Consider the following 8933-nt stretch of genomic DNA (forward strand, 5'->3'; position numbering starts at 1 on the left):
TTTCTGTTATAGTGGTACTAGATAACTAAGATACACCTAAAAAAAAAAAAAAAAAAGAACTCTCAGATGTGAAAATATATGAATATTGGAAAAGGACCCATGTTGTCCTCACCATTATTAAAGATATTCTGTCTACAGTGAAGAGGGCAACTTGTCAGTACTCGAGTGCCCAGTGTCAATGTCTGGAAGAAGCCTAGTTTCTTGTCTGGCTCCTGGCAGCTTTCCCACCTGCATGCCCTCTCTACTGCCTTGGTCGAACACTCACATCCTGGCCTGTATCTGCTCTTTTCCTTCCTCCTTCCATTGGATTCCCGCTTCGCTGGTCGCTGTTACTGTTTCCTGATGTTCCCACACGTTGTCAGCAGAATCCAGGTCTCCGCGTGCTGTAAGATGGGCCTCCTCCTGGCCTCGTCATGCTCCTAGGTGGGCTCAGTTCCTCCAGGTCCCACTAGATTATACCTGGGCATCTGAGGCCATCCTCCTGGATCACCTGACCTATAAGGGTGAGAATGGTTAAGACCTCACTTCTTGGCTTGTTTAAAGTCACCATAGAGACTTCTGGAAATCACGGCAGAATCTTCAGAGGGGCGTGGCAAGACACAGGGCAGTCAGGGCCTGAGGGCCCAGTCAGAGATTCCAAATAGCACTGTTGCTTGGCTTCTGAACTCAGCAGCCACCTCTTGCATGTTGTTGTTAGGTGCTCTTGAGTCAGTTCCGACTCATAGCAACCCCATGCCAACAGAACGAAACACTGCCTGGTCCTTCGCCATCCTCACAATCGTTACTATGCTTGAGCCCATTGTTGCAGCCACTGTGTCAATCCATCTGGTTGAGGGTCTTCCTCTTTTTCACTGACCCTCTATTTTACCAAACTTGATGTCCTTCTCCAGGGACTGATCTCTCCTGATAACATGTCCAAAGTATGTGAGATGTAGTCTCGCCATCCTTGCTTCTAAGGAGCATTCTGCTTGTACTTCTTCCAAGATAGATTTGTTCATTCTTTTGGCAGTCCATGGTATATTCAATATTCTTAGCCAACACCGCAGTTCAAAGGCATCAGTTCTTTTTTTAATTTTTTAATTGTACTTTAGAGGAAGGTTTACAGAACAAATAGTTTCTTATCAAACAGTTAGTATACATATTGTTTTATGACATTGGTTAACAACCCCATGACATGTCAACACTCTCCCTTCTCGACCTTGGGTTCCCTATTACCAGCTTTCCTGTCCCGTCCTGCCTTCTAGTCCTTGTCCTGGGCTGTTGTGCCCCCTTAGTCTTGTTTTGTTTTATGGGCCTGTCTACTCTTTGGCTGAAGGGTGAACCTCAGAAGTGACTTTCGGTATTCAGGGGCCATACTCTCGGGATTTCTCCATTCTCTCAGACCAGCAAGTCTGGTCTTTTTTTCTTTTCCTGTGAATTTGTATTTTGTTCTACATTTTTCTCCTGCTCTGCCTGGGACCCTCTATTGTGATCCCTGCCAGAGCTGTCAGTGGTGGTAACTCTAACAACACTGACAAGAGAAATTGACAGTTCCACAATAATAGTAGGAGACTTCAACACACCACTCTCAGTAAAGCACACAACAACTAAGAAGAAACTCAGCAAAGATACAGAAGACCTAAAGAGCCCAATCAGCCAACTTGACCTCATAGACATATATAGAACACTCCATCCAACCACTGCAAAGTACACATTCTATTCCAATGCACCTGGAAAGTTCTTCAGAATAGACCACATCGTAGGTCACAGAGGAATCCTCAACAAGATCCAAAATGTTGAGATAATTCAAAGTATCTTCTCTGACCACAATGCCATCAAGGTAGAAGTTAACAATAGAAAGTTGTTCTGGGCTCAGTCTGGTGGAGGTTATGATAGTTGTGGTCGATTAGTCCTTTGGAGTAATCTTTCCCTTGTGTCTTTGATGTTCTTCATTCTCTTTTGCTTCAGCTGGGATGGGACCATTAGATGTATCTTAGATGGCCCCTGGCAGGTTTTTAAGGCCCTAGACACTGCTCACCACATTTGGATGTAGAATAATTTCTTTATCGATTACGTTATGTGAATTGAACTAGAGGTCCCCTGAGACCATGGTCCCCAGCCCTCAGCCCAGTAGCTCCGTACCTCGGGAGGTTTGGGTTTGTCTGTGAAGCGTCTATGACTTTGCCCTGATCAAGTTGTGCTGACTTCCCCAGTATTGTGTACTGTCTTACCCTTCACCAAAGTTACAATTTATCTACTATCTCATTAGTGTTTTTACCTCCCCACCTCTCCCCATCCCTCCCCTCCTTCATAACCATCAAAAATTGTTTCTTTCTGTGTGGAAACACTTTCCTGTCTTTACATAATAGTGATCTCATACAGTATCGGTCCTTTTGTGATGGGCTTATTTCACTCAGCATAATGACCACTAGATTCGTCCATGTTGTGAGACGTTTCACAGATTCATCACTGTTCTTTATGGCTGGGTAGAATTCCTTGTGTGTATGTACCATAGTTTGTTTATCCATTTATCTGTTGATTGGCATCTAGGTTGTTTCATCTTCTTGCTATTGTGAATAATGCTGCATTGAACAATGGTGTGTGAATTATGACAAAGTTTGTCTTTTCTTTATTTTCCAAATATTTGTAATTAGAATTATTACTTTTTAATGGGGAGATTCTATTTTAAAGTTAACTTTAAACATTTTCATCTAATTGAAAAAGAGTGAACCTAAAAGCAAATTTGGTCACGTGTTGTTTTACTTTAATGATGTTGTTTCGTGTTCTGTTTTTCTTTAACAACATTGTTTAGTGTTCACTGTTTATGAAACTTTTTACATAAACCAAATTGGTTTTGAAGACTCTGCCTTTGACCCAGCTTGCAGTTTGAAGTAGACTGAGTCTTTGTTTCCTTGGTCTCAAGGTCTGTCTCTGTTCTTGGCCTCAGGGACCACCCCTGTCTGTGGTGAGGCTGAGGCTGGCTCCTCCCTGCCCAGGAAGGGGAAAGCTGAGGCTCACAGAGGGGCTGAATTCAAGAGACACAAGGCATACCAGGACAACTCAGAGCAAGAGAAAATGAAACAGCCAGATGAGATATGATGAGGGGTGTCGGGAGGCCTTTCAGAGGTTAGGCTTAAGAGAGTCTGAGTGGGCCATGCTCAAATCTGGGAAGGGGTTGCCTGCAAAGAGTGCAGGGAAGAATCAGCAGTTTACTGGCAGGTCAGAAGCCCACAGATCCCAAGAGAGACATGATCATGACTATGGGCACTGCCAGCTGCTCCCAGAGTTCTCTGGGCACAGTGTGACCTGGAGCAGGGAAGGGTTGTGGGCTGGCCATGCTGACCCTTCCACAGGAGAAGGGGCTGATGCGGGGCATGGTGGGTGATCCTGGGGAATCTCTCTCCTGTGGGGGGAACCTGTCTCTGAGACAGAGCTCTGGACCTCAAACCTGGACCAGAGTAACCTCACCAATGTGCAGACCCCACCTGATAATTTTGGTGGCCACCCAGGCCCCAGTTCACTTAGAAGGAGGTACAGGTCCAGAGTAGCCTTCTAGGAACCAAGCCCTGGCAGGGCCTGGGTTCAAATCCTGACTCTGATCAGTCCAGGCATTGGGTGTTGGTCCCTGTGGGGTCATTATGCATGCGATTTGTAAGAGAAAATGTAGACAAGAAGCTCCACCTCAGAGTGAGAGATGACTATCCCCCTGCCCTCCTGACCCTTTGCAGGTATACTCATGCTCCTGGCTGGGCCTCAGCTTTCAGCCTTCAGGCAGCCTGAGTCTAGAAGGGGACTATCCCCTCCCATTCTCCAGCCTATCAACACTACAGCCATGTTTTAGATTTGGAGAATTTAGTCCTGAATAAGCAAGTCCACTCTTTAGTTACTGTAGCCAGGAAAATGAGCACATACCTAAGCCAGTATAATGAACTCTGTTATGAAAACACTATATTTTGAAATCCCGTCTTCAACCATTGTCCCCTGGTGGAGGGATCCAGCCAAGAGAACAAGTCAGAAACATCTGGGAAGATGGGAATTTGATTGAAAAACTGATATTGTGGAGGATCTTAACATCATGGGCATTTTTTTATAAATTAGTTTGGACTGGACTAGAATTATTAATGTACATACAACAAGTGGCTCCTGGGAGGGTGCAGGTGCCCCCTTCTTTGGCTAGTAGATATCTAAAGCTAGATGATCATCTAACACCATTTGGGCTAGAGACTCACTTTGTGGCATTAAGAGTCTTAGGTAGTTGTGAAAAATATGTGGTCAGTGTGGCAGAAAGCTGCTGATTGGCAGAGATAATCTGCTGTTTTTGAGCAAGGACAGTGCTGCCTATGCTGGTTCCTGCTAGTGCTACCAGCAGGGAAAAGTCCAGCTTGATGGGTGTGGTGCCGTGAATTACTCAATATAGCTCTTTTAGCCATGCGTGGTCTTGTAACAACCACACAATGATTGGATTTAGCTATACAAATAAGAAGTTTTGGCCTAGCAAGGTGATTAGACAGCCTGCTAATAACGCAAATAAGGTGTAAGAAACCATTGTGGGAGTGTGACCATGCAAAAAAGGTGTATGGAATACTAACGAGGGGATCGGTTGGTCTTGCTATCCCAGGAGGCTTAAAAAGAGCCAATTTCAGAACGAGAAGAGGCAATCTCACTACCACCAAGAAGAAGAGCTGGGAGTGGAGTACATCCTTTGGACCCAGGGACCCTGTGATGAGAACCTCCTAGACCCAGGAGACAGAGACAGAGCTGTAACAAGGGAGCTAGAAAATAGATACACATGGCCACAGTACCTTATGTATAACAGAACAAAACGTTGCCTGGTCTTGTGCCATTCTCACCACTTTGGGTATGTTTGAGCCCAATGTTGCTTTCACTATGTTAATCCATCTCATTGAGGGTCTCCTTTTTTTTTTGCTGACCCTCTTCTTTACCAAGCAAGATGTCCTTCTACAGCGACTGGTCTCTCCTGATAATGCGTCTAAAGTAAGTGAGATGAATTCTCCTCATCCTCACTTCTAGAGAGCATTCAGTCTGTACTTCCACCAAGACTGATTTAGACTGATTTAGTCAGTATGAGGAGAAGCCTGGTTAGTGAGGGAGTAGGAATGTGATAATGTGAAAGCTGATTTCTGTTAGTGAATGATTTTTCTGACACCAAGTTGAGGGCACTGTGGCAATGCCCCTTGGTGTCATAATGCTTAGAACATCTAAATCTCTATTCATGTAACTTTGACTTCCTTGTCTTCAGATAAAGGAATCATTTTGTTATTATTGGAGTTAAACTTTCCAAAAATATACTTTGTCTTAATCTCTCTATTTTGATAGTTTTCCCGTTTATCTACCCATCATCCCCCTTCATTTTCTTTTCCTTTCATTTTAGTGTTTCAAATATTTTGTAATTTTCAATCTCATATAATAGCTTTCTAATTGCTAATATATTTATTTTTTTATTGTACTTTAGATGAAGGTTTACAGAACAGTTTCTCAATAAACTGTTAGTACTCATATTGTTTTATGACAATGATTAACAAGCCCACAATATGTCAGCCCTGTCCCTTCTCAACCTTGGGTTCCCTCTTACCAGCTTTCCTTCCCCTCCTGCCTTCTAGTCCTTTTCCCTGGACTGTTATGCCCCATTAGTCTCGTTTTGTTTTATGGGGCTGTCTAATCTTTGCTGAAGGGTGAACTTTGGTAGTGAGTTCATTACTGAGCTAAAAGGGTGTCCGGGGGCCATACTCTCGGGCTTTCTCCAGTCTCTGTCGAGCTAGTAAGTCTGGTTTTTTTTTTTGTGAGTTAGAATTTTGTTCTACATTTTTCTCCAGCTCTGTCCAGGACCCTCTGTTGTGATTCTGGTCAGAGCAGTCAGTAGTGGTAGCTGGGCACCATCTAGTTGTACTGGACTCAGTCTGGAGGGGGCCTTGGTAGCTGTAGTCCATTAGTCCTTTGGACTAATTTTTTCCTTGTATCCTGTTCTCTTCATTCTCCCTTGCTCCCGAAGGGGTGAGACTAGTGAAGTATCTTAGATGGCTGCTCACAGGCTTTTAAGACCCCAGACGCTACTCACCAAGGTAGAATGTAGAACATTGTCTTTATAAACTGTGTTATGCCAATTGAGCTAGATGTTCCCCGAGACCATGGTCCCCAGAGCCCTCCGTCCAGCAATTCAGTCCCTCAGGAAGTTTGGATGTGTCTATGGAGCTTCCATGACCTTTCCTTGTACAAGTTGTGCGGGCTTCCCCAGTATTGTGTGCTGTCTTACCCTTCACCAAAGTTACCACTTATCTATTGTCTGTTTAGTATTCCCTGCACCCCTCCCATCCCTGGTAACCAACAAAGATTGTTACTTTTTGTGTGTAAACATTTTCATGAGGTTTTACAACAGAGGTCTCATACAATATTTGTCCTTTTGTGATTGACTTATTTCACTCAGCATAATGTCCTCCATTTTCATCCATGTTATGAAATGCTTCACAGATTCATCATTGTTCTTTATCATTGCATAATATTAGACCTTTGTCTGACTGTAATGTCCAAAAATTTTTTCCCAGTCTGTAGGTTCTCTTTTTACTCTTTTGATGAAGTCTTTTGAAGAGCATAGGTGTTTGATTTTTAGAAGATCCCAGTTATCTAGCTTATCTGTTGGGTTTTGTGCATTGATGGTTATGGTTTGTATCCTGTTAATGCTGTGTATTAGGGCCTGTAGTGTTTTGGTCCTATTTTTTCTTCTATGATCTTTATAGTTTTTGGCTTTATATTTAGGTTTTTCATCCATTTTGAATTAGTTTTTGTATATGGTGTGAGGTATGGGTCCTGTTTCATTTTTTTTGTAGATGGATATTCAGTTTTGCCAGCACCATTTGTTAAAAAGACTGTCTTTTCCCCATTTGATGGAATTTGGGCCCTTGTCGAAGATCAGGTGACTGTAGGTGGATGGATTTACATTTGGGTTCTGATTTCTGTTCCATTGGTCAATGTATCTGTCGTTGTACCAGTACCAGACTGTTTTGACTACCGTAGCTGTATAGTAAGTTCTGAGGTCAGGTAGTGTGAGTCCTCCTACTTTCTTCTTCTTCTTCGATAGTGCTTTACTTATTCGGGGCTTCTTCCCTTTCCATATAAAGTAATGATTAGTTTTTCGATCTCTTTAAAGAATGTTGTTGGTATTTGATCAGGATTGCTTTGCATTTGTAAATTGTTTTGGGTAGAATTGTCATTTTCACGATGTTGATCCATGAGCATTGTATGTTCTTCCATTTATGTAGATCCCTTTGGGTTTCTTGCAGTAGTGTTTTGTAGTTTTGTTTGTATAGGTCTTTACATCCCTGGTTAGATTTATTCCTAAGTATGTTTTTTTTTAGGGGCTATTATAAATGGCATTGTTTTCCTGATTTTCTTTTCATTGTTCTCTTTATTGGTGTATAGGAATCCAACTGATTTTTATATGTTTATCTTGTATCCTGCTGCTTTGTTGAATCTTTCTATTAGTTCCAGTAGTTCTCTCGTGGAGTCTTTAGGGTTTTCTATATATAGTATCATATCATCCGCAAACAGGGACAGTTTAACATCTTCATTACCAATTTGGATGCCCTTTATTTCTTTTTCTTGCCTTATTTTTCTAGCTAGAACTTCTGGCACAGAGTTAAATAGGAGTAATGATAAAGGTCATCCTTGCCTTGTTCCTGTACTCAAGGGGAAAGTTTTCAGCCTCTTTCCATTAAGAATGATGTTGGCTGTTGGTTTTGCATAGATGCCCTTTATTATGTTGAGAAATTTCCCTTCTGTACCTATTTTATTGAGAGTTTTTTTTTTAATTTTTTATCAGGAATGGGTGTTGGACTTTGTTGAATACCTCTTCTGCGTCAATTGAGATGATCATGTGATTCTTTTCTTTCCTTTTATTTACGTGGTGGATTATGCTGATTGATTTTCTAATACTGAACCATCTTTGCATACCTGGTATGAATCCTACTTGGTCACGGTGTATTATTTTTTTGATATGATGCTGAATTCTATTGACTAGAATTTTGTTGACAATTTTTGCATCTATATTCCTGAGAGATATTGGTCTGTAATTTTCTTTTTTTGTGGTGTCTTTGCCTTGTTTTGGTATTAGGATTATGCTGGCTTCATAGAATGAATTTGGAAGTGTCGCTTCCTTTTCTATGTTCTGAAATAGTTTGAGTAGTACTGGCACAAGCTCTTCTCTGAATGTTTGGTAGAATTCTCCAGTGAAGCTATCTGGGCCAGGACTTTTTTTGTGTTGAGAGTTTTTTTAAGTTACCTTTTCAATCTCTTCTCTTGTTATGGGTCTGTTCAGATTTTCAACATCACTTTGTGATAGTTTGGGTAGGTAGTGTGTTTGTAGAAATTTATCCATTTCCTCTAGGTTTTTGAATTTGTTGGAGTACAGTTTTTCATAATACTCTGTTTTGATCCTTTTTATTTCAGTTGGGTCTGTTGTAATGTCCCCCTTTTCATTTCTTATTTGGGTTATGTGCGTCCTCTCCTGTTTTTCTTTTGTCAGTCTGGCCAGTGGTTTGCTGATTTTGTTAATTCTTTCAAAGAACCAACTTTTGGTTTTGTTGATTCTTTCTATTGTTTTTCTAGTCTCTATTTCATTTATTTCTGTTATGATCTTATTTCCTTTCTTCTCGTGTCTGTGGGCTTTTTTTTTTCTGTTCTCTTTCTATTTGTTTGAGTTGTGTAGTTAATGTTTTGATTTTGTCCTTTTCTTCTTTTTTATCTGTGCATCTACGGCTATAAATTGTCTTCTGAGGATTGCCTTTGCTGTGTTCCATAGGTTTTGGTATGATGTATTTTCATTCTCCTTTGATTCTAGACATTTTCTGATTCCATCTCTGATTTCTTCTATTATCCAGTGGTTTGTAAGCAGGGAGTTATTCAGTTTTCATGTAATTGATTTTTTTTTCCTTGCTCTTCCT

Source organism: Trichechus manatus, unplaced genomic scaffold, assembly GCF_000243295.1.
Source record: "Trichechus manatus latirostris isolate Lorelei unplaced genomic scaffold, TriManLat1.0 scaffold00053, whole genome shotgun sequence".
NCBI classification, from domain to species: Eukaryota; Metazoa; Chordata; class Mammalia; order Sirenia; family Trichechidae; genus Trichechus; species Trichechus manatus.